This window comes from Trichosurus vulpecula, chromosome 4 (genome assembly GCF_011100635.1).
Source record: "Trichosurus vulpecula isolate mTriVul1 chromosome 4, mTriVul1.pri, whole genome shotgun sequence".
NCBI classification, from domain to species: Eukaryota; Metazoa; Chordata; class Mammalia; order Diprotodontia; family Phalangeridae; genus Trichosurus; species Trichosurus vulpecula.
Window position 1 is genome coordinate 53,670,694 of NC_050576.1, and position 27,009 is coordinate 53,697,702.

Genomic DNA, 27,009 nt, shown 5'->3' on the forward strand with positions numbered 1-27,009 from the left:
ATTAGGGGTTTGGGGCAAACTTAGGGGCAAAGATCTAATCAGGCCTCCCTTAGTTAGCCCCACCTGGGGCCCCACCTTAGTTACTAATTCGCACCCACATAGGTTTAGCACCTAATAGGGGTTTGGGCCTGGGGCTTAGCACCTAGTAAGAAATGAAATGAAATACACTGAATTAATCAAAGGAAACAAAAGCCAGACTCTTCAAGGATCCCCACTGGTCTTTGCTTAAGCTACTCACCCTAACCCCTACTCCGCCCCACTCCCACCCCCCAGTCTGAATTTGAAGTTGCACATGCTCCAGAAAAAAGACTGGTAAAACAATTTGGAGGATTTAGAGAGGGATTCTCTCACGGTTGAGCACATCCAGGAGAATGAGACTCCCTCCTTCTGAAGCTCAGGACCAACCAAGCTCTTTTTGAGTTACTCCTGGCATTCTGACAGAGCTGATGCTGACTAGAAAAGAAAAGAAACCAGCAGCCAGACCCTAGCCAAATGGATAGCTACTTAGCCAAAGGAAGGAGCAAAGGCATCCAGGTATCTGCAGAAACCCTGAAGAGAGAGAAAAACGTGGCACAGGAACAAAGAGGTAGCTGAAGAGACCCTATGAATAAAAGGTGGAAGAGTAGCAGGTAGCAAGGTGTGGAATGAGGAGGGGTTGGGTCCGGGAAAGGTTGGGTAGGTAGAGGTTTGGGATTCGAATTCTTATAGTGTGGGTTCTTTGTTCATGCGAGGCAGAGGGTGGTAGCTTTTAGGGGAATGACTAGAGTGTAAGAGAGAAGCTGTATAGGTGGGCGTGGTTGGTTGTGACAATGCGAATGCAAGTGAGAGTAGTCCAGGGGAGAGGCCAGTGGTAGGTCAAATAAGTCCCCTGAAAAAAATGAAGATGTGGGAGTGGTGCAGAAGGCCGCTGTGGTGCTGAGCAAGGAAGAGAGATAGGTTAGCATTTGCTCCCTGGTGGTCTAGTGGTTAGGATTCGGCGCTCTCACCGCCGCGGCCCGGGTTCGATTCCCGGTCAGGGAATGCCATTTTGCGCTGTCCTCCAACAGTCACCACTAACATCAAAGGAAAACACAGTAAAGCAGCACCAGTCTCAAGCATCATTTCATTTCAGTCCATCCAAAACGTAGAGCTGGCAATAGAGGGGCACCGTGGAAGGCGAGGCACAACAGCGGTCAACATCTTTTCAGAGGTCTTGTCCTTTACGTGCCCAAGAAGGACTTTACCTGCTGTCCATGAGCCGAAGAACCACGGGCTTCTCCTAGCCACCGCAAGAGGCGGGTAGTGGGCTCTTCAGGGCTGGCAAGAGAAGATAGGCATGATGGTCGTGACCTGGGAAGTCTCTCCTCCCTAAAGATTCAAGTGTCCTTTGGGGAGCTGTCCAAAAGGTCGACAAGAGCAGCCAGACACATCTGGATAGAATTTGTGTTAAAATCATGCTTGTACATAGGCCGGAAATGGAACCCGCGCCTCCCTCATGGCAGGCGAGAAGTCTCCCTCTAAAACATTCGTGCAAGACTTGATATATGTCTTTCAGCTACATCTCTGATACCCGTGGACACAGAGAGGCTTCAGGCAGGCCGTGCCCCAAGAACAAAATCTGACACACGTGCTCTTCCTAACCTACAATTTTTGCCTTCCTTCTCGGCTTCCTCGACCTCCTCCGTCCTAAACTTCCTTGTTCTTCCTTTTCCTCTTCCTCCTGGTCACTCCTCCATTCTCCTTTTCTTCCTCCTGCTCCTCCTCCTTCCCCTCCCCCTTCTCTTCTTTCTTCTTTTCCTCCTACTGCTGCTACACCACCTCCTCCAACAAAGTCTTATGATTTAAATATCTGAAGCTACCCAAGTGTGCGTTTCTCTTCCAATCTAACTACCTTTTGGCAAAAATCCATTTGGTACTCCGACCGACCACCGTTCCTCCGCACACACGCACGTGTAGGAGCGGCCTATGAAGGCCAGTGAGTTGGGTTGAATGTGTGGCTGTCGGTGGAGTCTGGGGCCTGGGCAAATCGTCCCGCCTTCCTCAGCTAAAAAGATAGTGTCAGGAGTGGGATTCGAACCCACGCCTCCAGGGGAGACTGCGACCTGAACGCAGCGCCTTAGACCACTCGGCCATCCTGACTCGACACAGAAACTTCACCTACCTCCTATCTGAGTAGAATAGTCGCGACACACCCACAAGCCCAGACTTCCCAGTTTTCTTCACCCAGCTCTTTTCATCGATTCTAAGCTCTCCCTCTGGCACCAGCACTAAAAAAGTGCACCAGTCCAAAACTATCTTTCCGTACGCGCTGCGCGCCTTCCCGCCCGGCTCTCCATGCCAACATAAACACCCTCCAGCGGAGTCCAAAGACCCGCACCGTAACAGAACACCCTCCTGAGCCTCCGGTTCACCGAATCGCCGCTGTCCAGACCTTCTCCAACTGCGTCCCCGACCCATCTGCCCCTGTCTCTTCCGGAAACACACGCAGCTGGTCCCCGAAGCCGTTCTTTCTAAGGCCACCCTTCTTCCAAGAAGGAGGTCCGCAACCCCTGCTGGGAACCAAGCAATGGTTCCCCAACACTGGAGGTGGGGGTGAAGAGGAGGGTCGACTCAGAGAACGAAAAACTGGAGGCCTGCTCTCACGCAGCCTCCAGTCTCCTAGGGACTTTCCCAGGGAACTTGGTCCCAAAGCTGGAGGGCCTCTAATGGAGGCGCCGACCTAGCCTGAACCAGAATACAGCGGGGAATGGGTGTGCAAAGGTCAGGTGGACCTTGAGGCCCATGAGGCGAAGCTTAGACCCGGAGGGGCCTAGAAGCTCTGAAAGGATTTCCACCTGTGGAGTGAGTACTGGGGGAGACCATTCCAAAAAGAGTGAGGCACTGGCGGGTGAGAAGGGGGATTCCATGGGACTGGGACCGGATCAACACTGCAGCGGAAGTGAAGATTGTCCAGAAGGGAAGGGACCTGCTCAAAGGGGCAGCCGATGCGGTCCCTGAGCAATCAGCTGCTCTCCTTTCTAGCCCCACCACCCACCTGACCATCACCCACTAACCTCCCTCACAGCACCACTCTTTCTCAAACATATCCTCCCCACCCGCCGCCTTCTATTCCCTCTTCTTCCTGCGGTATTCTCTCCTGTCCCCCATTTTACCTGCCCCAGCGACTCCCATTTGATCGATAATAACGGCCAATTTCCATAGTGAAAGGACAGGAGTTTTACCCTAATGTCCCCGAACGCGGTTCAGTTTTTTAAAAGTATGTTGATAATTCTGTTTCAATACGTTAGTTTCTTTGGAAATTGATTGGATTTCATTTCCTGCATTTAAAAATCTTATCCTGAGGAGCTCATTGGCCTCTGGAGAATTTTAGAGGGATGAAAACACACATACACACAGACACGAAGTAATGCATATGCTAAGTTGAAGAATTTCTTCTTTTGCAAATCAATCTTTTTAATTCTGGGAAAGGATAGAGGTTCTGGAGAACAAGGAATGAAAGGTAGGATGGCAGTGGAGGGTGGACCGAGAGAGCCAGAGTGGTTGGAAATAGGCTGGCAGCGGGGTCAGGAAAGAGGAATGGGCCTTTGTGTTTTGTCAGGGTCGTGAGTCCCAAGAATCCCCAAAACCGAGACTGTCAACCAAGTGAAAGTGTATGTATGTCTGTGTGCGTGCGTCCGTGTGTGTCTTTAGGGTCAGGTCTGCGGACAAGGGCAAGTGGTGTCGCGGTTTCCTCGTTAGTATAGTGGTCAGTATCCCCGCCTGTCACGCGGGAGGCCGGGGTTCGATTCCCCGACGGGGAGCATTTATTTTTGAATATTTTTTTGGACACACTATCCAACCGAGGTCCTCTCCTTGCTGCTGCCTCAACTCTGAGATACCGAAGTCTTTCCAAGGGCAAAAGGTGCCTTTGTGGCACCAGGCGGCTCAGTGTCACCTGAACCACTTCCCCCTAAGTCTTTGCCAAATGCAAGCCTGACCCTCTGCACCCTTCCCACCCTCTGCATTCTCCAGGTTGCCCAAGGGACTCTATCACGGAGGTCTACTAACACAGTGGTTGCTTTATTCCCCCCTTGCCCAGTCGCCGGCCTCCAGACCGAAAAAGAAACCAGAGGTCAGAGCCAGGATTCGGTGCCCGACTTCAGCAGATGAAGCCTCTGGGTTGCTCACAACGCGCCTGCTCTAGCTGTAGAGGTGCAGGGGGACTGCCCGAGGCCAGCACTCCAGGAGCCTGTCTCAGGCTCCCGGGTCCCGGTATCCAAGGAGCTCACCCCAATGCCCAGTCTCTGAATGCACGCGCTCTTGCCTGCAGGTGGCACGCAGCCAACATCCCCACATTACACAGTGCCACACGCAAATATGTGCGGATACAACCTGATCCCAAAGTGGGCACAGGGGAACTCTACGTCAAGGTCAAGTGGAGGGCTGCTGACTGTGAGGTCAGGGCGGCGTATGATTGCGGCAGAATACTTGGGAGACAAGAGATGTGGTAACCCCACCCACTGAGATCTCAGTCTGGTCCTGGCGTGGTTGTGGTCTTTGGCCCAGAACAGGAGCCCAGTTCTTTGTTCATTCCCTCCACTAAACTGGCGGGCTCTAGCTGACCTGCCAGCGGGATGTGTGCGAAGCTCGGGTTTCCGAAGTTGAACCATCCGCCTTGGCCGCTGCCTAGACCTGCTGAGCTGCTGTGGATCTCTGGCGGGAATGGTCCCGGACTATAGCGGGAAGCTGGGAGCCGAGGGCCTGGAACCTCGGGGCAGTGAGGGATGTGGCTGAACTAGGGTAGCACCAGAGTTGTCTCTGGCAGACGTGGCAGGAGCCCCTGTGCGGACTGAAGGCTTCGGTCGAGCAGGGCAGCTGCCAAGGAGACAAGAGGAGATCTGGGCTGTCCTCAGCACCCGTGTGGAACAAGCGAGCCGCCTAGCTAGTACGGCGGCGTACAGGGCTCAGATGCTGGCCCCAGGCGGAGGATCTGCAGAGGGCAGCTGGGACTCTGGGCTTTGGCAGGGGTAGGCACGCTTGACCTTGGCGTTGGTGGTATAGTGGTGAGCATAGCTGCCTTCCAAGCAGTTGACCCGGGTTCGATTCCCGGCCAACGCAGCTGTTTTTTCCAGCTCCCTTCTTAGATAGCCCTCTGCTATGTTCTCTTGACGCCTCACCTCCTTGGGGACCTCTAGACACATTCCCCAGCCTGGGCGTTCCAGCAGCCCTTCATCTCTGTTTTCTCAAGATCTGCCTGGTTCCTGGGTCTTGTGCTCAAATATCCACCTCACTTCACCGCATTTCACTTTATCTGAGCAACAACGGAGGGTCTTAGAGGGCAGCATCTTTGGCAGACGAACAGGAAAAAGCTCCTGCTTACGAATCCTAGGAACTTTTATTCTGAGGGGGACTGACAGTGGGATAGAGTTTATCCTCACGCACTCCAAAGGATCTGGATCTCATCCATCAGGACATTCCTTCCGAAGGTAGAAATACTACTGAAGTCGGCCCTGCTGGTTCTCTGGCATTCCTGTCCAACTCCTCCAATAAGATTTCAACAGTGCTTCGATTGTGTCCGGTTCTCTACCCCATTTTTTCATTCTGATCCAAACCCCTTATCTGTGTTCAGTAGGCAGAGTACAAAAATGGGCATACATTTTTTTTTTTTGCATCATAGATACAGGTTTGCTTCATTACACACTCAACAAACACGCATACAAACGCCCTGATGAATCCATTCTATAGTTTGTCGACCATCTTTAATTGTATATCATGGTCTGAATCATTGTTTTCCATACACTAGATTTTGTTTTTGTTTTGTTCTGTTCTGTTTTGTTTTTGTTCTGGTTTTTTGGTTTTTGTGTGTGTGTGTGTGTGTGTGTGTTGATGGTTAGGCCTAAATCTGTAGACTCAGTGGAATCTCAGCAGGAGACTCTCCAGAGATCTGGGGCTTAAGAGCCAAACCTCACCTGCAACAAGGAGTTTCTAGGCAACCTCACCAGTGTTAGGGTGACTTGGGCTCTGAGCCAGCTCTGTTTTCTGCCAAGTGGATAAAGCTTTGGGAACACACTTCCCTTTGTTTTATACCTTGCCAGCTACATGGGATAACAGAAGGACCCTATGGAACAAAGGGAATCTCTATTGCTTCAACTCCCTAACAATCTTGTAGAGTTTTGAGATATGGGAGACAGACCCTGTTCTGAAAAGGTAATGTTGTGTTCTACTGAATCAAATGTTCTTGTTTTGTTTCCTTTTAAAGATTCAAAAGGTAATAAGTAGAGAAAGATCTTGTATTCTCTACATCTTTCTGTCAATTGTGAGGTGGTAAAGATGTGTTCACTTATGGGGGTTTATTGGGGAACATCACTTGTAAAAGCCTGTCTGTGTCCTTGTAGTACAGTAAAGTGTATAGAAGTAGATGGATGCAAATAAAAGAATGAAACAAGCAAAATTAATCACCTACTATGAGCCAGACACTATGCTAAGTGCTTTACATATATCTCATTTGATCATTATAGCAACTGTGGGAGGTTGGTACTATTATAACAGTTTCACATTTTGCAGTTTTACAGTTGAGAAATGAGTCAAAAATAAATTATGCTACTTGTCCAGAGTCACAGATCTAGTAAATGTATGAAGCCCAAATTGAACTGAAGTTTTCCAGACTGGAAGCCCTGTACTCTATCCTTTGAGTCACTGGACTGGTAATGGAGACTTTATGCATACCCCCAGGGTCTAAATACAGGGCACTATATTGATTAAATTAGATTCCACCTTCCTCCTATGCCCATTGTCTAATAAAGGCAAAATTTCTTCTCAAATGCCACTAGCTCCTAAGTCCAAACTAGTCCACTTAAGTAATTTATCCTTATTAACATAATGCCCTCATAAACTCATTAACATGCTTCACCAAAGTATCTGCCCAGATTTCTAAGAAAGTTTCAGGTTCATAGCTCTTTTTGTCACAACAAAGAACTGCAAACTAAGAAGGTGCCCATCAGTTAAAATGTGGCTGGATAAATTATGCTGTAGGAATGGGATAGAATATTATTGCTCCAAGAAATGATGAAAGGAATGATTTCATAAAAACCTGGAGAAAACAGTGTGCTGTGTTGCAGAGTGAAGTGAGCTCAAGGAAGAGAACAACTTATACAATAACAAAAATATTGTAAAGACCAATTACTTTGAAAGACTTAGGCCTTCTGATCAACACAATAACCAATTGCAATTCCAGAAAACTCATGATGAAACATGCTACCTATTTCCAGTTAGAAGGGTGATGGACTCAAAGTGCAGATTGAGGCACATTTATTTTTTTTAAATATCTGATCAAAGGAAGAACGCATTTTGCTTTATTATACAAGTTTGTTATAAAGGTGTTGTTTCCCTTGTTTTCTCAGTGAAGTAGGAATAGTAGGAGGGAAAGAAGGAAGATCTTCATGAAAGGGAAATAAAATTTTGTCTTAAAAAAGATAATACATTTTTTTAAAAAGAGAAATAAAGGAAAAAAATAATAGTGGCCGGCCTTAAAAATAGAAAATAAGGAAGGAAAACGATTTTGAAATATTTAAGAATTCTAATCAGTGCAATGACCGACCAACCATGATTCCAAAGAACAATGATGAAGAATGCTATACAGCTTCTGATAATCAGTGAAAAAAAGCATTTTAAGTATCTTTATATTCCAGGAATTGTGATGGTTTCAAAGAGCAGAAGGAGAGGAAGATTTTAGGGCATGATCAACACCATCATTTGTTTTGCTTTACTATGCATAGTCATTACAAAAGTTTTGTTTTTCTTTTCAGTGGAGGATGGTTTAAGAAGGAGAGAAATAAATGCAATTTAATTCTTTTTTAATGAAAAAAAAAATTTTGACCTAGCAGGGGTCCAGTCAGATTGGTAGCCAAAAAGGGAGAAACAGAGAGAGGAAGAGGAGATAGATGGACAGACAGATGGAGAGACAAAATCAGATAAAGACCAAGAGACAAAAAGAGATTGAGACAGAGACTCAAAATGAGAGAGACAGGGAGATACAGATAAATGCACAGATCGAGCCAGAGTCACTGAGAATGACAAAGACAGAAAGAGAAAGAGAAAGACTGGGAGAGACAAAAACAGAGTCAGAGAATAAAAAATAAGGACAGAAACAGATCACAGAGCTCCAGAAGGCAATGGAAGAGAACATGTAGAGGGAGAAAGTAGTGGAAAGTACATGCAGAGAAGTACCCATGGAGGTAGTATGAGGGAAAAAAACCTTTCAGCTGATGGGATAGTCAGTTAAAATAATTGGTTGTCCCAAAGAAGGCAGGTTCAGTCAAAGGGTAGGGTATGAAACCATATGGCAAGTTAATTCAGAAGTGAGCAAGAGGTGAGAAAATAGAAGCAACTAGCCAAGACCACTCTGCCTAGAAGTTTGATTATGAAAGAGAGCTAAGGTATGGTTCCATAGTTTGATGAAATGGCAGGGGCAAAAGAAGGTTGCATGTCTGTAGGTGCAGTGATGAGTCATTGCATGGGAAGAGATTGGAGATGAGGGTGTAGAATGAAGGGGACAAGTTCCCAAAAGAGAAAGTAGGGGATGGGATCAGAATACAAGATGAGGAGAGCTTTGGCAGAGAGGCTCACCTCTTCCATCAGAGAATGGAGCAAGGAGAAGAGAATGGGGGGGGGACCAGGTGCTTTGCAATGTAGAGTGGGGTAGTAGAATTAACTGGTGCTGGATGAGAGACTGTAAAGTTCATGTGGATGAAAAGTAGGATGTGAGGTCTTATGAAGGGGAAAGGATGCTGCAGGTGGTGTAAAGAAGTCTGAAGAGAGAAGAGAAGATCTGGCACAGTAGGAGTGGAGCTCCTGATGGATAATCCCAAAAGAATAGAAGTATTGTGGGGCTGCAGTGGGAGACCAGCTAAGATGCCATATCATAAATTTGTAGTTATTCCACTGGGCTGGTTTCCTCAACATTCTCCAAGATCCTTCATTGAGGATTGAGGGGGAAGGGGAAAAGAGGGTGCCTGATTGGGGAGGAGGTTGTAGTCCTCATTGGAAGAAAGAGGTAGGGGTGATGATAGTGCAGGGTTCAGTAAGTCAAGGCTAGGTCTTGACAAGAAATGACTGGTTTATGACAAAGGAGTTGGGGAAACAGTAGAGAAAGAATTAAGGACATTGATGAAATACTTTTGAAGTGTTCAACCTTAGTGTGACAAATAGGAAGTTAGAGAGAAAAGGCAGGAATGCATGTAGAAGTAGAGAGGGAACAGGGAGAGATGGGGAGTAAAGAGGGAACTTAGAGGTAGAGGTAGGAATGAAGAAGAGTTTAGGCAATCTGGGAGTTTTCATGGTCTGCAGTATGCCCAAACCTTCCTTTTCTGGTTATTGGCTGAAGAAACTATCAGAGATGGTTCAATCCTATTTGATTTGAAGACCCCAATGAAATTTTAGGGGAGATTCGAATATCCACTTTTACTTCAGGAATACCTAAGAAGATTCCTTATTTATCAAGGGCATGTATAGGTAGAAAGTTACCAAATGTGTTAAAGATGTCCCAGTCAAGAAAGAGTGCTTTCCTTTTCTGACCATGAAATGGTGAAAGTGGTAGTTTTGGTCAGGCCAGGAGTCAGTCAACTAGCATTTCTTAAAGCACCTTCTATGTAACAGGCACTGTGCTAAATAATACCAAGTGAGAGAGACAGAGAGAGAGACAGACCGACAGAAAGAGAGTGTGTGTGTTCCTGCTCTCAATCCTCTGATGGGAGGGACTCTTTGCAAACAACTATGTACAAAGAAGTTACATACAAGATAAATAGGGGGAATTCTCAGAGGCGGGTTTGGAAAGGCTTCTTGCAAAGATGGGGCATTAGCTGAGACTTGAGGGAAGCTAAGAGGTGGATATGAGGAGGCAAAGAGTTCCTGGCATGGGGGAAACCCAGAGTGCAGAAATGGAATCTCTTACTTAGAGAAACAACAAGGAAGCCAGTATTACTATATCTCAGGTTATAAAGGGGAGTGAGGGCTAAAAAGGACAGAAAAGGTTGGAAGGAGTCAAGTTATGAAGGACTTAATGATTTTTTTCATACATCAAAGACAGCTAGACATTCTCAGGGATGGGAATTGGAATTAATTAGTTTATTTTTAGCTTTCAGCACTCACTTTTATAAGATTTTGAGCTCTAAAATCCTCCCCCCGCCCTGGCCGCTCCCCCTCCACTCCCCTCTCCCTAAGGTGGCATGCAATCTGATATAGGCTATACATGTATGGAATGGAAATATAAAACATATTTCCACATCAGTGTGAAAGAAGGATCAGAATAAAAGGGAATAACAATATGAGAAACAAAAAAAAAAAAAACAAAAGAAAGAGAAACCAGTCTGCTTTGATCTGCATTTAGACTCCATAGTTCTTTCTCTGGATGTGGATAGGCATTTTCCATCATGAGTCTTCTGGAATTGTTTTCAATCATTGCATTGCTCAGAAGAGCTAAGGATAACAAAGTAGGTCATCATGTTCCTTTTGCTGTGTACAGTGTTCTCCTGATTCTGCTCACTTCACTCATCATCAGTTCATGCAAGTATGAAGGACTTTAAAAGGACTGTATATGTTATCCAGGAGACAATAGGGAACCACTGGAGTTCACTGAATGAATAAGGCAGAGATATGGTCAAACCCAAGTTTCAGGTAGATCAATTTGATAGCAGACAGGAGGTTAGATTGGAGTGGAGAAAGACTTGAAAGGAGACCAAGCACCAGACTAATTGGGTTAGGGTTAGGGGAGATTCAGGATGGGAGAGAGTGAAGAGTCTGGGATGAAATATAGGTTATCATTCTGGGTGCCGTGGAAATTAGTGGTACGCTGTACAGTTAGTGAAAGGGAAGGGTGTGAGGGGAAGATTATAAGATCAGTTTTGGACATGGTGAGATTACCCATGAAAATGACTCACAGATTTACTTATAAAGCACTAACCTCGCTGCAGGAAAGATGGCAAGGGAGGTAAAAGTTTGGGTTCTGAATTACTATTGGATATGTAGGTATATTATTCAGCAGAGGCAAGCTGGTGGTAGCACTTACGGGAATGGGACCGCTGGCTAGATGAGCATCGGTTGTTAGTGATTGTGGAGAGACAAATGAGTAGTCTGGAGAAGAGGTCAAATGCGAATCCAAGGGACTATCAGAAGAAGCTGAAGAGAATAAGGAAAAGATACAGGAAGAAAATATTGTGCTGACCTGGTAATGCGACAACTTTTACATGCGTGTTCCCTGGTGGTCTAGTGGTTAGGATTCGGCGCTTTCACCGCCGCGGCCCGGGTTCGATTCCCGGTCAGGGAAAGTATTTTATGTTGACTTCCAGCAACATCAACGAGAATTCCGGTGCTTTCCCGCTCCTACCTTCTCCCAATGTGAATGGTCCCCGGACCCTGTTCCCTTAGTGTATTGCTTCGTATCTCCAGGTGCATCGGCTAAATCGCGGGAGGCAGAAGGAAAATCTGAGCAGAGTTGAGTGGACGCCACTCAACTATCGCTTCCACTCACCTGGATTGTCCTCGGTAACTTGGGGTGGCCAAACGGGAATGAAGTTTGGAAGCCAAGCAGAGTGGGCAGCATCAAATTTCCTGGAGTTCATGACCTTTGGAATCCTTAAAGACATGTCGATTTGTTTTGCATAAGGAGAGCTTTCCACTCTCGAGAGCACAGGTTTTCTCAAATTACTTACAGTGGTTAATGCTAGAGTGCCAAAGTTGAGAATGGTGGTACAGACCAGGCAATAAGCTCCCACTTGGGGATGTCCAAAAATGGGCTAGGTATAATGAGAGTTTAGCACGTCATGCTAAAAGCTCAATTTTGCATGAGCCGGGAATCGAACCCGGGCCTCCCGCGTGGCAGGCGAGAATTCTACCACTGAACCACCCATGCTGAGAGTTACTTCTGTTTTCTCAATACTTCTGATCTAGATGAACACACCGAGCATTCTGGTGGGAGAGGCCCAGCACCCAAAATCTGACACAATATGCACTCACCCTAACCTATGATTTTTGTCATTTTCCTTGGCTTCCTCGCCATCTACCCTCCTAATCTTTCCTACTCTTCATTTTCGTCCTTCTCCTCCCTCACTTCCTCCTTCGTCTCACCTCCTCCTGCTGGCTGAGGTTGCTCTCCTCCAGGAGAGTCCTGTGAATGTCTTAAAGGTAAGTAGCTGAAGTTCAGTATTGGTGGGAAGAGTCGAAGGAGGCGCGATGTCTCTGTGCATTCCTCTTCCTTATGGCAAAAATCTAACTTGGTCCCAAGATGGAGCTCACTCCTCCACATACCTCTAATACACACGTTCATCATTCGAGGAAGGGGGTGAAGAGAAGGGGGTGATGTCCTTGGAGTCAGGAGTCAGAGAAGATAGTACTCTCTTCCTCTCCTGTGAGACCCTGAAGCCATATTGGGAGATAAAAGATATTTATCAGAAAGAGAAATCAAATCTGCACCTCCAGAGAAGGTTCTGAACTGAAGGCAGGGTCTTAGGCTGCTTGACCATTCTAACTGTATACCAGGAAGCTTCCTCACTCTTAAAGACGGCAGCCTCAACGCACTCGATCAAGACCTCTCTGTTCTGTACGCTTGTCTGCTTCCAAAATGTCATCCTCTTCCACACGCCCTGCCCTCTCACCCAGCCCTCTCACCCTCACCAGCACTGTCCAAGCAAATCCACATGTCTAAAACTACCCTTCTACACACAGAGCTTAACTTCCCCTCAGCCTCTCGGTGCGGACCCAAACCCTCCTGAGGGGCCTAAACACCTACACCACAACAAACCATCCTTACCTAGTCCAATCCTTCCCATGTTTCTGGGTCTGGAGCCGACACTGGTGTGACTTTCCCCAACTACGACTGCAACTCCCCCCTCCTTTGGGGAATGCACGCAGCTTACCACCGAAAATGGGGAGCCATCTCCAGTTGTTCTGATCTATATCTTGCCTTTGGACCCAGATGGCTCTGGAGAAGAAAGTGAAGCTGGTGACTTTGCGCAGCCCTCCCTCACTTAAATCCAGTTCGCCTCAATGTCATGATATCACCTTCCTGATATCATGGTCCTCTTCGAGAACAAAGGACAAACAACAGCAACGACAACCTCTGAATCCATTCATACTAGGGCCACCCTCTTTCCAAAGAAATCTCCAGTGCCTGCCAGGGATGAAAGCAGGGAGAGACGGTTGACATCTAGGCGCCTGCGGAGTGGGCTCTAGCGGAGCACCTCAGAGAAGGAAAGAACTGGAGACCTGTTCTCAGGAAGCCTCCAATCTCTTAAGGAAAACTCGACTTCGCCTGATACACATTCCTCCTCCTCCTCATCTTCGTCCTCCCCTCTTCTCCCCATTTCACCTCCCCTAGGGTCTCTCCCTTGATCGAGATTAACAGCCAGCTTCTTAAAAAGTATCAAGAAAGGACAAGGGTATTACCCTAGTGGCCCTGAACCTATTTTTAAAAAAACATTGATGGCTCTATGTTAATACCATTGGCTTCGTTGGTGATTTGTTGGATTTTATTTTCCGCATTCGAAAACGTTATCCTAAGAAGGGGTCCCTAGGCTGCTGGAGATTTTCAGAGGGATCAAACATACCAACATATACATCTACACAACTGACGCACGGGTCTAAGTTGAAGAATTTCTTCCTTTGGAGAGCAGTCTTTTTAATTCCGGAAAATAATGGACTTGCTGGAGAACAGATGTCTAAAGGTGTGATGGCTACGGAGGTAAGGAAGCTCTCGGCTGGAGTGAGAGAGCGAGGGGGGTTTGAGGCGGACGGTGGAGATAGAGAAGGGGAAGTGGCCTTGGTGGTTTGTGATGCTCTGAAACTGTGAAATCTAAGAAACTCCAAACCAAAGACTGGTGGAGCAAAGAAAAGTGTACACAGTCAATAACCGGAGTAAGTGATAGCCTTCTAGCATTTTCCTCGTTAGTATAGTGGTCAGTATCCCCGCCTGTCACGCGGGAGACCGGGGTTCAATTCCCCGACGGGGAGAAGCTGTTTTCTTACACACACCTAGGACTGTGTTCCTCTATTGGCTCGAGTTGACCACACCTAATTTGTTACCTCTCTCCCAGTTTTTCTCCTAGCCATTCGACTGTCTTTCTCTTTTTCCTTTGCTGGATCTTCCTGTAGATCATACACTCCAACTGCAGGTTTCCCTCGGAAAACTTTTGGGTCCTCTTCTCCAGGCTATACTATTTCACTTGCTGAAGTCACACACTCCCATGAATTTAATTAACGTTTCTACGACAATGATTCTCAAATGTACCCTTCCTGCTTCAATCTCTCTTCTTACCTCCAATCTTGCATCTCCAACTGCCTTTCAGAGTCTCAAACTGGATATCCCATACATATCTGAAACTCCATATGTCCAAAACAGAACTCGTATTTCCCCCTAAATCCTTCCAGTCCCCTTCCCTTTTACTGCAGAGGGCAACAACATTCTTCCAGTTCCTCAGGCTCGAAATACAGGGGTCATCCTGGATTGCTCACTATCTTTTGAGCTGCCTCTCCACCCCACCCCCCAGCCTCCATTCAATCTGTCGCCGAGGCCTGTGAAATCCTTTGCAACACACTTGGAATATGCCCCCCTTTCTGCTCCTACGCAGGCCCTCAAGGTTTCACGCCTGGCTTACTGCAATAGCCTGCAGGTGGATCTGCCTGCCTCAAGTCTCTCCCCACTCCAATCCATTCTGCATTCAGCAGAAGTATTTTTTCCTAAAACTCAGATCTGATTATGCCACCCCCAAAACTCAAGAAACTCCAGCTGGCTTATCCATTGCCTCTAGAATCAAAAACAAAATGCTCGGGTTAGCATTCAAAACCCTTCATGACCTAGCTCCACCTATCTTTCCAGTCTTCTTAACACTTTTCTCCCCAGCACGTACTCCTCAATACACTACCTGGATCTTCTGGTTATTCCACTAACAAGACTAGTGGGTTCGGGCTGGCCTGCCGGCAGGCATGTATACTAAACTCCCAATTCCACAGCCTAGTCGGCAGCCAAGAACCACTTAGCAGTCGTGAAACGCTGCAGAGGATGGTACCCTGGAAGTCAGGAGCCAAGGAGCCTAGACAATTGGCTTAAGTGGCAGAAGCCATGTGCTGGCTGAAGGCTTCGGGAAAGGAAAGCGGTTGCCAGAGAGAGAGAGCCAAGAGATCTGAGCTGACCTCGGCTCCTCTGTGGAGCGAGCGAGCCGGCTAGAGAGTACAGCTGTGGGCAGGTGCTCTAGTGCTGGCCCCAGATCAGCTGGGAGCAGCTGGGACTCTCACTAGGCCTTGGCAGGAGAGAAGAGCAGGGGATCTGCGTTGGTGGTATAGTGTCGAGCACAGTGGCCTCCTGAACAGTTCACCTGGATCGATTTCTGGCCAAAGCAGTCTTTTATAAAGCTCTTTTATCTCTCCACACCACCGACCTCCACACAACCACGAATGACCATCGTTATTCACCCGCCCTCTGACAGGTCTCCCTCTTGATTTCTCAGTTCCTTGGGGGCCTCTGAGCATGTTCCCCAATTTGGGCTTAGGAGCGGCTCGATCCTGCGGCATCCTCCGGCACTTTCCCTTAGTTAGATGCTAAGACTCGAGCTCAAAAAACAAAAACAAATAAAACACCTCACCTTCAGGTAAGGTCACGCCCACTTTAATTGAATGACAATGGAATACCTAATATGTGCAAAGTCTCGGGGTCCCTTTAGCTGGGCTGCGTTTTTGGTTGGCAAACGGGAAAGAGACCCTGCCTTCACGTCCTCGGAACTTTTATCCTAGAGGAGACCGACAATGGGACAAAACTTGTCCTCACGCACTCCAAAGCTTCTAGATCTCACCCAAAAGGACATTCCCCCCAAAGATAGAGATCGAACTAAAGCCAGGCCCATCCTCTGGCATTCCTGTCTATCTCTTTCAGTACGATTTAGACAGGGGCTCCCATGCAGAGAGATCAACCAGCAGCCTAATATGTCTAGGCTTGAGGTGATGAGGGACTGAATCAGGTTGGTGACAGTGTCATTGAGAAAAAAAGCTTTTAGAGAAATGTTAAGAAGGTAGAAACGACTGGAATCGACAATTTATTGGCTGTAGATGGGGGATAGGGGAGAGCAGGTGCAGAGAGTGAAGAGTCTAGGATGATTCTTAGGTTACCAGCTTGGGTGCCTGGGAAAGTTGGGAAAATAGAGGGGAAAGATCATGAGATCAGTTTTGGACTTGGTGAGTTTAAGATGTCTATGGGAGTTCTATTTCGAAGATGTCTAATAGGAACGTGGAGACTGGAGACTGAAGGTCAGCAGAGAGATTGGTGCTGTACAAGTAAATCTGAAAATCATATGCACAGGGATAATTGAAGGAAGTCTTGGGGTTTATTGCACTGGGACGGGATACTGGGATACTGGTCTTTGCCTATGCTCCTCGCACCCCGCCCCATAGTTGTACCTGTTCCAGAACGAAGAAAGGTAAGACAGTTTGGAGTACTTGAAGGGAGATTCTCTCACAGTTGAGCATATCCAAGAAAATAAGACTCCTTTCTTCTGGGGCTCAGGATCCAACCAAGCTCTTTCTGAGTTACTCCTGGCATACTAATGGAGCTGATACTGACTAGAAAAGAAAACAGGCAGCCAGACTAGAGCCAAACGGATTGTTGCTAAGCCCAAGGAAGAGGCTGTGCATCGACGTATCTGCAGATGCTCTGAAGAGAGGAAAGAACATGGCACAAGAACAGAGAGGCAGCCGAGGAGACCCAATGAATGAAATGTGTAAAGGCGGCAAGCAGCAAGGTGTGGAATGAAGAGAAGTTCAGAAAAGATAGCAAGGAGGTAGAGGTTTGGGATTCAAATTCTTGTGTCTGTAGGTGCTTTCTTTAAGTGAGGCCAGAGATTAGTAGCATTTAGGGCAGTGGGCGGGCTTGTGGAAGAGAGACAATGGAGTAGTAGGCATCAGTCCAGTGCTAAGGGTAAGTGGTCCAGGGGGGAGACCAGACATGGGTTCATTGGATACCCAGAAGAGTCCGAGGAGGACATGTGAGAGATGCGGAACGCCAGAATAGAGGTCGGAATAGTACAGAAGGAGGAAGGGAGATATTAATTCCTCGTGCTCCCTGGTGGTCTAGTGGTTAGGATTCGGCGCTCTCACCGCCGCGGCCCGGGTTCGATTCCCGGTCAGGGAACGTTGTTTTATACCAACATATTTATATGAGTTATTTAAGTGGCAACCAACTCCGAAGTCTTCCACGTCGTTGGGATAGATACCCCCAACCCCTGTTTATTTGCTGTATTGCTTCCTATCTCCTGGACGTCTCGCCAAGTCCCCAAATGTGGGAAAGCAAGGCCAGTCCCAAGTTTCTGTTCAGTCTTTCCAAATTGTTCAGCCGGCAAACTGGTGCGGGGAACAAGGCGGGCGAGGCCAGGTTCAGAGACAGTGGCCCGACGTGGAAGGCGAGGTAGAACAGAGTAGGCAAGAACAACTTTTGCCAGAAGCCTGCTCCTTTCGGTGCCAAGGAGGGAGGACTTCCTAACAACCTCCAACCCAACCCCTTCCCCCGCAGTTCATGACCGGAGAGCCAAGGGCATCTCTGGCCTCTCGGCAAGGTAGGAGCGTGGCTGGGGAGTAGAGGGTGGGGGTGATAGTTGTGAACAAGAAATGAGCTCCTTTCTAGAGATGCAAAGGTTGGTCAGGGACTTGAAAGCACAGTCCTTGTGCTAAAACGAAAGAATCATGCATGGGCTGGGAATTGAACCCGGGCCTCCCGCCTGGCAGGCGAGAATTCTACCACTGAACCACCCATGCTAAACCTCATCTACGTTCCTCAGCTCTGTCTCCGACCTTAGTGGACGCATTGATATTTCTGGTACGTCATGCCCTGCTCCCTAAATTTTTCTCCTCCTCCCCCTCCCCCCCACTCCCCTTCCTACCCCCTCCTCCTCCTACCCCCTCCTCGTCCTCCTCCTCCTCCTCCTCTCCCTCCCCCTCCATCTTTTCCTTTTCTCCTTCTCCTCCTGACCCTAATTATCTAAAGCTATATTGCTGAAGGGTTTCAAAATACCCACCTTCCATGTGTGCGTTTCTCTTCCAATTTACCTAACCTCTGGCAAAACTTCAGCTTGCTTCTCAGTTGGGCCACGGTTCCTCCACACACCCTTCATTCATACATGCCCACGTGGAGGCTTGGCCTATGAAGGCCAGATAGTTGGAGAAAAGGGACGGCTGTCTGTGGAGTCAGGGTCTGGGCAAGTCGCTCCCCCTTTAATCCAGTAGCGCTGAGGCAGATGCAGGACCGTGGGAGGCAAAACGGAGATGTCAGGAGTGGGATTCGAACCCACGCCTCCAGGGGAGACTGCGACCTGAACGCAGCGCCTTAGACCGCTCGGCCATCCTGACTTTACGCTAAAAGTGACCCCTCCCTCCCTCTTGTCAATATTAGCGATAGCGCAACCACAGGCACAGATTTTCCACTTCATTTCACCCAGCTCCTTCCAACACAACATCTCGTTCCACACGCTCTAACTTCTTGCTCTGGCACCACTCTGTCTAAAAAAGTCCATCCGTCCACACACGGAGCGCGCCTTCCTGCCGGCCTCTCCAAGCCAACTCAAACATTCTCCCGCGGGGCCCAAAGACCCGCTGCAAACAACCTTCACTTGGCCCTATCCCTCACGTGGCTCCCGCTCCGCGCAAAGCCACTGCCCTAACCTTCCTCCACTGCCTCCCCAACCCGCCCGCTGCCCCAGTCTCTTTCGGGAAGACACGCAGCTCAGCCCCGAGGCTACTCTTTCTAGGGCCGCCCCCTTTCCAACGAGCAGGTCCCCAGCACCTTATGGGAGCCAGGCAATGGTTCACACCGGAGCTAGGGATGAAAGGTGGGGAATGACTCAGAGAACGGAAGAACTGGAGACCTGCTGTCACGCAGCGTCCAATCTCCCAGGGGAAACAGAACTTCTGTAGGGAACGGGTCCGAAGGCGGGAGAGCCTCTGTGGAGACGCCGGCCTAACAGTGACCAGGGCTCACAGGGAAATGGGTGTGCAAATATCAAGTCGACGATGCGGCCCGTGAAGCAAAGCTTAGACCCAGAGGGGCCTATAAGCACTGAGAGGATTTACACCCAGGGAGCCAGTGCGGGGAGGGGGGGGGGGGAGAGACAGAGAGAGAGAGAGACAGAGACAGAGACAGAGAGAGACAGAGACAGAGAGAGACAGAGACAGAGAGAGAGACAGAGACAGAGAGAGACAGAGAGAGAGAGACAGAGAGAGAGAGAGACAGAGAGACAGAGAGAGACAGAGAGACAGAGACAGAGAGACAGAGACAGAGAGAACATTCCAAAAAGGACTAACGGGTAAAGATAAGGTTGGCATGAAAAAGGGACCAGATCGACATTGCAGCGGAAGTGAAAAGTGTCCAGGAGGGAAGAGACCGGCTCAAAGGAGCAGCTGATACGGTCTCCTAGCAATCAGGTACTCTCTTCCCGCCGCTCCACCCACCCGCACATAGCCCATCAACTCCCAGGAGCAGCTGCCTCACAAAACCACTCTTTCTCAGCCACATCCCCCCCACCCGCCTCCTTCGATCCCCTCTTTCCCCCAGCCCCCCCAGTTTCTTCTCCTCTTTTATCCTCCCCCATTTCATGTCCCTTGCGGGCCTCCCACTTGATCAAGAGTAACTGCCAGTTCCCTAGAAGGTATCGAGAAAGGACAGGGTTTTTACTCTAGAGTACCCGACTTTGGTTAATATTTTAAAAAGACGTGTTGATGTCTCAATTTCATTAACATTGATTTCTTTGTTAATATTTTTGGATTTCATTTTACGCGTTCAAAAATGTTATCCTTAGAAGTCCATACGCTGCTAGAGACTTTCAGAGGGGTCAAACACAGACATTTATTTACATACATATATTGACATACACACCTAAGTTGAAGAATTTCTTCCTTTGGAGAGCCTTCTCTTCAAGTCTGAAAAACCGTGGACATCTAGGAGTGGACATCTAGTGTGAAGGCTGCGGATGTGGCTCGCGGGGTGAAGAAAGAAGAGTAAAATTTTTTGAAGCGGTCAGAAGAGGTAGGAAAGCAGGAAGGGGGCTTTCTGATTTGTAAAGCTCAGAAGCCGTGAGACCTAGGAAGCTCCAAACCAGAGATTTGCAGGAAAGAGGGAAATGTGTGTCTAGGCCAAGGGCTGTGGACAATTGTAAACTAACCGGCGTTTTTCTCTTTAGTATAGTGGTCAATATCCCCGCCGTCTTTCGGGAGGTCGGGGTTCGATTCCCAGACGCCGAGCATATGTGCCTTTTTGGCATATTATCATGCTGCTTCTTTCTCTGCCAGGGCCCCAGCTCCCAGCCGGCAAAGTCTCTCCAAAAGCAAAAGATGCCTTTGGGACACTAGGATACCCAGCGCCAAACACACCACTTCCTTGGAATCCTTGACTAAGTAACACAAACTTTCTGGAGGCCGTCCCCTATCTCTTTAGCTACCCATTTCCAACAAGGACCTGTGTCTGTGGCGCCGGCTCGCGGGTCCTTCTCCAACCCTAGGCGCCCAAGGGCGTCTCCATCTCTCCTAGTAGCCGCGACTGTTGGGTCTCCCTCTTGCTTAATCCCTCGCCTAAGACCTGAAAGGAAGCTGGGACAAGAGCTAGGGTTCTGTGCCTGACCTTCGCGGAGGAAGCCTGTGGACCGCTTTCGGCGAGCCTACTTGAGCTACCAAGGGGTAGCTGCAAAGGCCCCACGCGCCAGGCGCCTGCATCAAGCCAGAGCTCCCCAACCCCAGGGTTCCAAGGAATTCACCTCACTGTCCAGTCTCTGAATGCACGCGCTTTTGCATGCAGGTGGCACGCAACCAACATCCCCAGAACACACAGTACCATTCACACAAAAATATGCTCCGAAACCACCCGACCACAGAGTGGGTACAAGGGAACTCTATGTCTAAGTCAGGTGGAAGACAGTCGATGGTGCGGACAGGGCAGTGGAAGACTGGGGCACAACACGCGGGAGACAAAGAGATGTGGTAACTCAACCCACACCCTGCGGGCAGGACTCTTGTGCTGGCCCGGGCAGGAAGATCAGCAGGGGGAGCAGCCAGGGTTCTGAACTTGGGCAAGGAGAAATATACCTGCCGTCGGCGTTGGTGGTATAGTGGTGAGCATAGCTGCCTTCCAAGCAGTTGACCCGGGTTCGATTCCCGGCCAACACAGCTACTATTTTCTACCATGCCGCCTATCCCACTACGCAGAGCCACCGACCGCCCTCTGCGAAGTTCCTTTCTTGATGTCTCACCTCCTTGCTCTCTTGATGTCTCTCCTCCTTGGGGGCCTTTGGACATATTCCCTAGCCTGAGCGTGGGAGTGGCCCTAATCTCTGTCCTCTCTAAACCTATCTGGCTGGAGGAAGAGTCTGGTGCTGAAAACTCCACTCCACTCCATTTCACTTTAATTGAACGACTGAATGCCTAATATGTACAAGGTACCTGCATAGAGGCTGCATATTCAGGAAAGAGCCCCTGCCTACATACAGGTGCTAAGGACTTTTATTCTTCAGGGTTTATCCTCACGCACTCTAAAGGATCTGGATCTCATCCAGCAGGACATTCCTTCCAAAGGTGGAGATCCAACTGAAGCCAGCCCCGACCGTCTTTTGCCATTCCTGTCTATCTCTTTCGATATGATTTAGACAAGGGTTCCTATGTTTGAGATGATGAGGACTTGCACTAGGCTGGTGGCTGAGTCACTAAGAAAAGGAAGCACATCAAGAGAAATTTAGAAAAATAGAAATGACAGGACTTGACAATTTGTTGGCTTTGGGAGAGGTAGAGGAATTGAAGTGAGAGAGTGAAGAGTCTAGGATGACCAGGCACCAGCCTGGGTTCCTAGGACATTGGTGGTACCCTCTACAAGGAGGGGGAAAGGATAGGGCTTGAGGGGAAAGATCTGAGATCAGTTTCAGACATGGTTAGTTTAAGATGTTCACCGGGCTTTTTCTTCGAGGATGTCTAATAGGAAGTTGGAGATAAAAGACTGGAGGTCGGGATGAGAGTCATCCACATAGGAATGATAAATGAAGAAAGAGAGCCCCTAGTCTTAGGGGTCCGTGCAGTGGGACAGGACACTCATCTCTGCCTACTTTCGTTCCCTCCCCGCTCCTTCCCAATGAAGTTGGGGTTTGAAGTTGTTGCACATAATCCAGGATAAGGCAGAACTTGGAGGATTTGGAGGTGGCCCATTGTGCATATCCGGGAAAGCAAGACTGCTGTCTGAATATACAAAAGCTTCTCTTTCCTTTTAGGGTTCATGGCCAATCAAGTTCTTTCTGAGTTACACCAGTTGCTGTTATTCAGCCATTTTAAGGCGTTTGCCTTTTTGTGACCCCATTTGGGATCGTCTTGGCAGAGATACTGGAGTGGTTTGCCATTTCCTTCTCAAGCTAATTTTACAGATGAGGAAACTGGGGGGCAAACACGGTTAAGTGACTTGCTCAGGGTCACACAGTAAGTATCTGAGATCAGATTTGAACTCAGGAAAACGAGTCTTTCTGAATTCCAGGCTCCACATTCTATCCAGTGCTCCACCCAGCTGAAAATAGAAGAGACAGAAACAGGAAGCCAGAGCAGATACAGATTGTTATTAAGCCCAAGGAAAAGTCTTTGCAAGGGGACAGGTATTCTCAGAGACTCTGAAGGGGGAAAGGACACGAAACAAGAACAAAGGGTCAACTGAGCGATCCTATGACTAAAAGTTGGAACGGCAGCACGCAGCAAACAAAAGTGTAGAATGAAGAGAGATTCGAGCCGGAAAAGATGGTGGGGTAGAGATTTAGATTTTGAATTCTTAATTTGCCTCAGGAGAGGCAAACCGGTGCTAGCATTTAGGGGAATGCGCTAGTGTGTGAGAGAGGGGCAGTAGGATAGGTGGCCCTTGATTGGTATTGCGGTAAGAGTGATCCAAGAGCGGGCCAGACTAAGTCCAATAGGTCTCCAACAGAGGCTGAATACAGCATCTGAAGGTGACAGAAGTCGCGTTTTATGTTAGGTGAAGAAGGATACCACGCAAGCGTGAGTTCCCTGGTGGTCTAGTGGCTAGGATTCGGCGCTTTCACCGCCGCGGCCCGGGTTCGATTCCCGGTCAGGGAAGCAGCGTTTTGCTGCGCTGGACTCCATGCGCTATACCAAGGAGTAGCAAGTGCATTCTGCTGCGCGCGCCCTAGACAATTCATGCAACGCTCTTTTTCCCCTCTCGGTCCCATCAACAAGTTTTGCGAGGCCAAAAGGAATCCAGAGTGGAGTGCCGCACAACCCATTTATCTTTCTGGCTCTGTTTCACTGTCTGGTTTTCCACCTTTGGTGGGGCGGGGGAGTGCGGGCTGAAGGTCAGGGAGAGATACAACTTCGACCGGACAGCTTGATATTTGGTGCCATGGAAGCCGGGGGGAATTTTTGCACCAGTTACGGCTTTCTAGTGCTCAGCCCAAGAACTGGGTTCCACCTGGGCCTCCTTCAGTGGGCACCGGGTGACCCAAGATTGGAAGAGCTAACGACGGTGCTGACGAGTTTATGATGCTACCCAGAGCAGTCAAAGGCTGTAGCAGAGCGGTACTGTTAAAAAGCAAAGCTGCATGGGCCGGGAATCGAACCCGGGCCTCCCGCGTGGCAGGCGAGAATTCTACCACTGAACCACCCATGCTTCGCTTTCTGCATGCGTCCCCTCTAGCTTTAATCTCGTTGCACATTCGGAGCTCAGGGTTCCACTCGGTCGCCCCGGTTTCACTCAGGGATGAGTCTCAGCTAAGGCAGCCCAGTCCCTGGCTCCAAGGAGGTCGCCCCACTGACCAACCTCCGATCCCAGGTACCCTCGCCTGCAGATTACGCGCAGTCTACACCCCCAAACTCTCAGTGCCACTCACACGCAAACACGCACACAACCCGACCAGAAAATGGCTGAAAAAGATCTCCATGGCAGCGGCGAAGGGAGGGCCGTGGAGGATTTGGGCAGGGCTCGCGGGACGCAAGAGCCGTGGCAGCCCAACTCGCAGGAGTCATGGGCTCGTTCGGGCGCGGTCGTGGGCTTTGGGCTAAGACAGGGGTGGGGAACCTGCGGCTTCGAGATGGCGCTCTAGGTCCTTAAGTGAGGCCCCTTGACTGCGTCCCACTTGTACCGAACAAATTCTTTCATTAAGGGAATTTGGTCTGTGAAGTTTGGATTCAGTCAAAGGGCCGCACTTGAGGGCCTAGAGGACCACACGTGGCCTCAACACCGCAAGTTCCCCAACTCTGGTCTAAGAGATCCGAGTTTGCTCTGTCCCTGGGGCAAGTTCCTCGTCTAGAGGTCGAAGACTCCTGTCAAAATGAGCTACCGGCTCGTATTTCCTTGTCGTCCAAACTCTACGTCTCTCATCTTACGTAACTTTTCCCTCGCCTTCCTCTTTTACATTCAATTAGTTACCAGATGTTATTGAATTTGTTTTTATTGAATTTCACTCTGAATTATTTTTATGCTATTTTTCTCTATTTCTTTTGGGATCCCGGTAATTCGGGCCCTCATCACCTCTTTTCAGAATTAATGCAACCGTTGTTTTGTCTTGGTTTTTTTTTTCTTGGTCTCTCTACACTTATTTTTCCCTTTCCAATTCTTATAGCTCTAACCAAAATAAATTTCCCAGTTCTCCTATGTCTTACTTTTAAAACTTTGTTTATCTCACTTTGTCTAATTTTTTTTTTTTGATGGAGGGGTAGGAGGAATCCTCTGTTTAGACCTAGGGCAAAACTAAAATTGGAAAGTGTTAAAACACAGATGGTGAAACGTGAAGGGACCCTGGATGTATTCCATACCCTGGACAGACCCCGAAGATCGAATAGCTTAATTGCATATGAAAAGACTTTCAAGGACCCTGAATTTGTTCCAAGGCAAAGACAACTCTAGTACTTTAGTCCCCGACTGCTCTCCTTAAGATTCCAAAAGGAACTTGATTGTGAGATCCTTCTCCGAGGAGTTAAAAACTAAAGTTAAAAGATAGGAGAAGCTAGATCTCCCCCGTCGCCTGCTTGGAGTTGATAAACCTCAGAGCCAAGACTCTGAGGGCCTCAAAGAGAAGTGGATTCTGTCTCTCCTAGGTTAACGGTCATTGCCTTGGGCCAAAGAGTAGAGTAGTCCTCCAGCTGAAAAGAGAAAAATATTAACCAGTTAAACTAAGGGCTAGAGGCTTGAAGTGGAAGAGACTGGAGCAGCCCATTGAAGGGCAAATCCAGGGAGTTTTTCTGTTTCGGTCCAGCTGAAAATACGGTGCCCCATGGTAAACCTAGAAATCTGTCTGCACCAGATTAGCAGCAGCCCTGTGGCTGAGGGATCTTACTAGTAAAAGCTATCCGCCATTCGCCGTCCAGTGGCTAGTGCAAAAGTTCAGCAATAGATAACCTTCCTGCCTCATTCCAGCAATCAGCTACATCCAGCTGCTGAGCAACCGGACTAATGGATCCCACCAAACCCACTGAGGAGCCAGACTAGCAGCCAAATGGTCCACTTGACCTACCCCAGTAGCAGGCAAAGCTATCCAACCAAACCCTGTTAAGCCATCCATCCATCAGAAATGAAATTTAAACCCAGCCTACCAATGGACTCAGCCACTCAGCCATACCCTCCCAGTGAACTTCATAAGGCCTTCAGGAGAAAGAAAATACCTCAAGGTTCTGTGAGAGATGCTTTATAACTACTGTTTTTGCTAAGCCATTTTTTGTCAACATCATGACTAAGACCCAAATCTACTAGTAATTGGAATCATATCAATAGGGAATCAGAGTTAGGAGTCTAGCCACCTACAAGTTTGCTCCTGGAATCTAAGGTAGTGGTAGACTCTCAGAGGATTCAACTCACTAGTGACAGTGTGGATTAGGAGCAGTCAACACAAAAACACAGTATTTTGACATTTCGAACCTTATGCAATGTCCCCAAATAAGCTTTCCAGCCTCATTTCACATTATTCCCCTTCATGAAAAAGTTTTTCTATTATGGACTTTGAATGCAACTTTTTGTTGAGTTGAATAATTCTGATCTTAAAGTTAATTAGTAAATCAAAACATATTTACTAAGTGCCTATGTGGCAGGCACTATTCAAAGCACTAGAGATACAAAGAAAGGAAAAAAAAAAACACATGGTCCCTGCTCTCAAGGAGTTCACAGTGTAATGGGGGAGGGGAGATAGAAACTATTCAGAAATAGCTATATACAGGATAAACTTGGGATAATCAACAGAGGGAATGTACTAGTACTGAGGGAGATTCAAAAAGGCTTCTTGCAAAAGGTGGCATTTTAGTTGGAACTTGAAGATAGGGAGATTGAGGTTGAAGTCCTCACCTGTTTTGTGTCCACTTGTCTTTTCTGAATGGGCCTGTGTTTGTAAGAGGTGAGGGACAATAGTGAGGGGATAGTTAGCCTTTTAATTAGTATTGAAATAAAATTTTTCATCTCAAACAAAAGTATAATTGAAAATTAAGTAAATCCTAATGCTTAGCTGAATTTACTGGGCCTTTTGTTCGATTTGTTTCATTAGCTACTGTTCAAAACTAAAGAGTCAATATGAGAATGTCATTGTAGCCTAAGAAGTATTAAAAGATAGCTAACAATTTTTGTTATATGACCAGTTACAACTGGTCTTGTATGAGTAATTTGCTATTGTTTGAATCCTGCTAACTTGTAATAAATATCTTTATCTGGTCCCAGAGTGCGTTCAGCAGACTATTATGATACAGACTATTATGATCTGATATCACAAATGTGTCTTTGACTTGTTTGCCCTTTCCATTTGATAAGCCCTCTAATTTGTGTTTCTGTTGGTAATATTAACTTTGTAATGTGTAGAAATGTCTAATACTTTCTAGAACTCTAACATCTCCACAAAAATATATCAATCCCAGAATTTTTGTATTGATGCAGAATATCTTGTTGATAGAAAGGGATCTCTATAAAGCAACCATCCTTCAAATATATGCTTAATATAACAAATAAATATTGTTTCTTATAGAGCTGATCACTAAACGCAATACTGAGTAACTTGGTTTATTCACTTCAACAGTAAG

General features: G+C 47.8%; 13 non-coding genes across 13 annotated transcripts; 8 read left to right on the forward strand and 5 right to left on the reverse strand.

Annotated features, from left to right (window-relative positions):
* The first annotated feature begins 948 nt into the window (after nt 1–948).
* Nucleotides 949–1,020, forward strand: TRNAE-CUC. The gene has a single exon. It is a non-coding gene; the product is annotated as a tRNA-Glu (tRNA).
* Nucleotides 1,021–2,035: 1,015 nt separating this feature from the next.
* On the reverse strand, nt 2,036–2,118 carry TRNAL-CAG. Its single transcript has one exon. It is a non-coding gene; the product is annotated as a tRNA-Leu (tRNA).
* A 1,589-nt stretch (nt 2,119–3,707) lies between these two features.
* TRNAD-GUC lies at nt 3,708–3,779 on the forward strand. Its single transcript has one exon. It is a non-coding gene; the product is annotated as a tRNA-Asp (tRNA).
* A 1,225-nt stretch (nt 3,780–5,004) lies between these two features.
* On the forward strand, nt 5,005–5,076 carry TRNAG-UCC. The gene has a single exon. It is a non-coding gene; the product is annotated as a tRNA-Gly (tRNA).
* A 6,130-nt stretch (nt 5,077–11,206) lies between these two features.
* On the forward strand, nt 11,207–11,278 carry TRNAE-UUC. The gene has a single exon. It is a non-coding gene; the product is annotated as a tRNA-Glu (tRNA).
* Nucleotides 11,279–11,792: 514 nt separating this feature from the next.
* On the reverse strand, nt 11,793–11,863 carry TRNAG-GCC. The gene has a single exon. It is a non-coding gene; the product is annotated as a tRNA-Gly (tRNA).
* A 2,024-nt stretch (nt 11,864–13,887) lies between these two features.
* On the forward strand, nt 13,888–13,959 carry TRNAD-GUC. The gene has a single exon. It is a non-coding gene; the product is annotated as a tRNA-Asp (tRNA).
* A 3,094-nt stretch (nt 13,960–17,053) lies between these two features.
* Nucleotides 17,054–17,125, forward strand: TRNAE-CUC. Its single transcript has one exon. It is a non-coding gene; the product is annotated as a tRNA-Glu (tRNA).
* A 549-nt stretch (nt 17,126–17,674) lies between these two features.
* TRNAG-GCC lies at nt 17,675–17,745 on the reverse strand. Its single transcript has one exon. It is a non-coding gene; the product is annotated as a tRNA-Gly (tRNA).
* A 508-nt stretch (nt 17,746–18,253) lies between these two features.
* Nucleotides 18,254–18,336, reverse strand: TRNAL-CAG. The gene has a single exon. It is a non-coding gene; the product is annotated as a tRNA-Leu (tRNA).
* Nucleotides 18,337–21,069: 2,733 nt separating this feature from the next.
* TRNAG-UCC lies at nt 21,070–21,141 on the forward strand. Its single transcript has one exon. It is a non-coding gene; the product is annotated as a tRNA-Gly (tRNA).
* A 1,860-nt stretch (nt 21,142–23,001) lies between these two features.
* TRNAE-UUC lies at nt 23,002–23,073 on the forward strand. The gene has a single exon. It is a non-coding gene; the product is annotated as a tRNA-Glu (tRNA).
* A 479-nt stretch (nt 23,074–23,552) lies between these two features.
* On the reverse strand, nt 23,553–23,623 carry TRNAG-GCC. The gene has a single exon. It is a non-coding gene; the product is annotated as a tRNA-Gly (tRNA).
* Between the last annotated feature and the right edge of the window lie 3,386 nt (nt 23,624–27,009).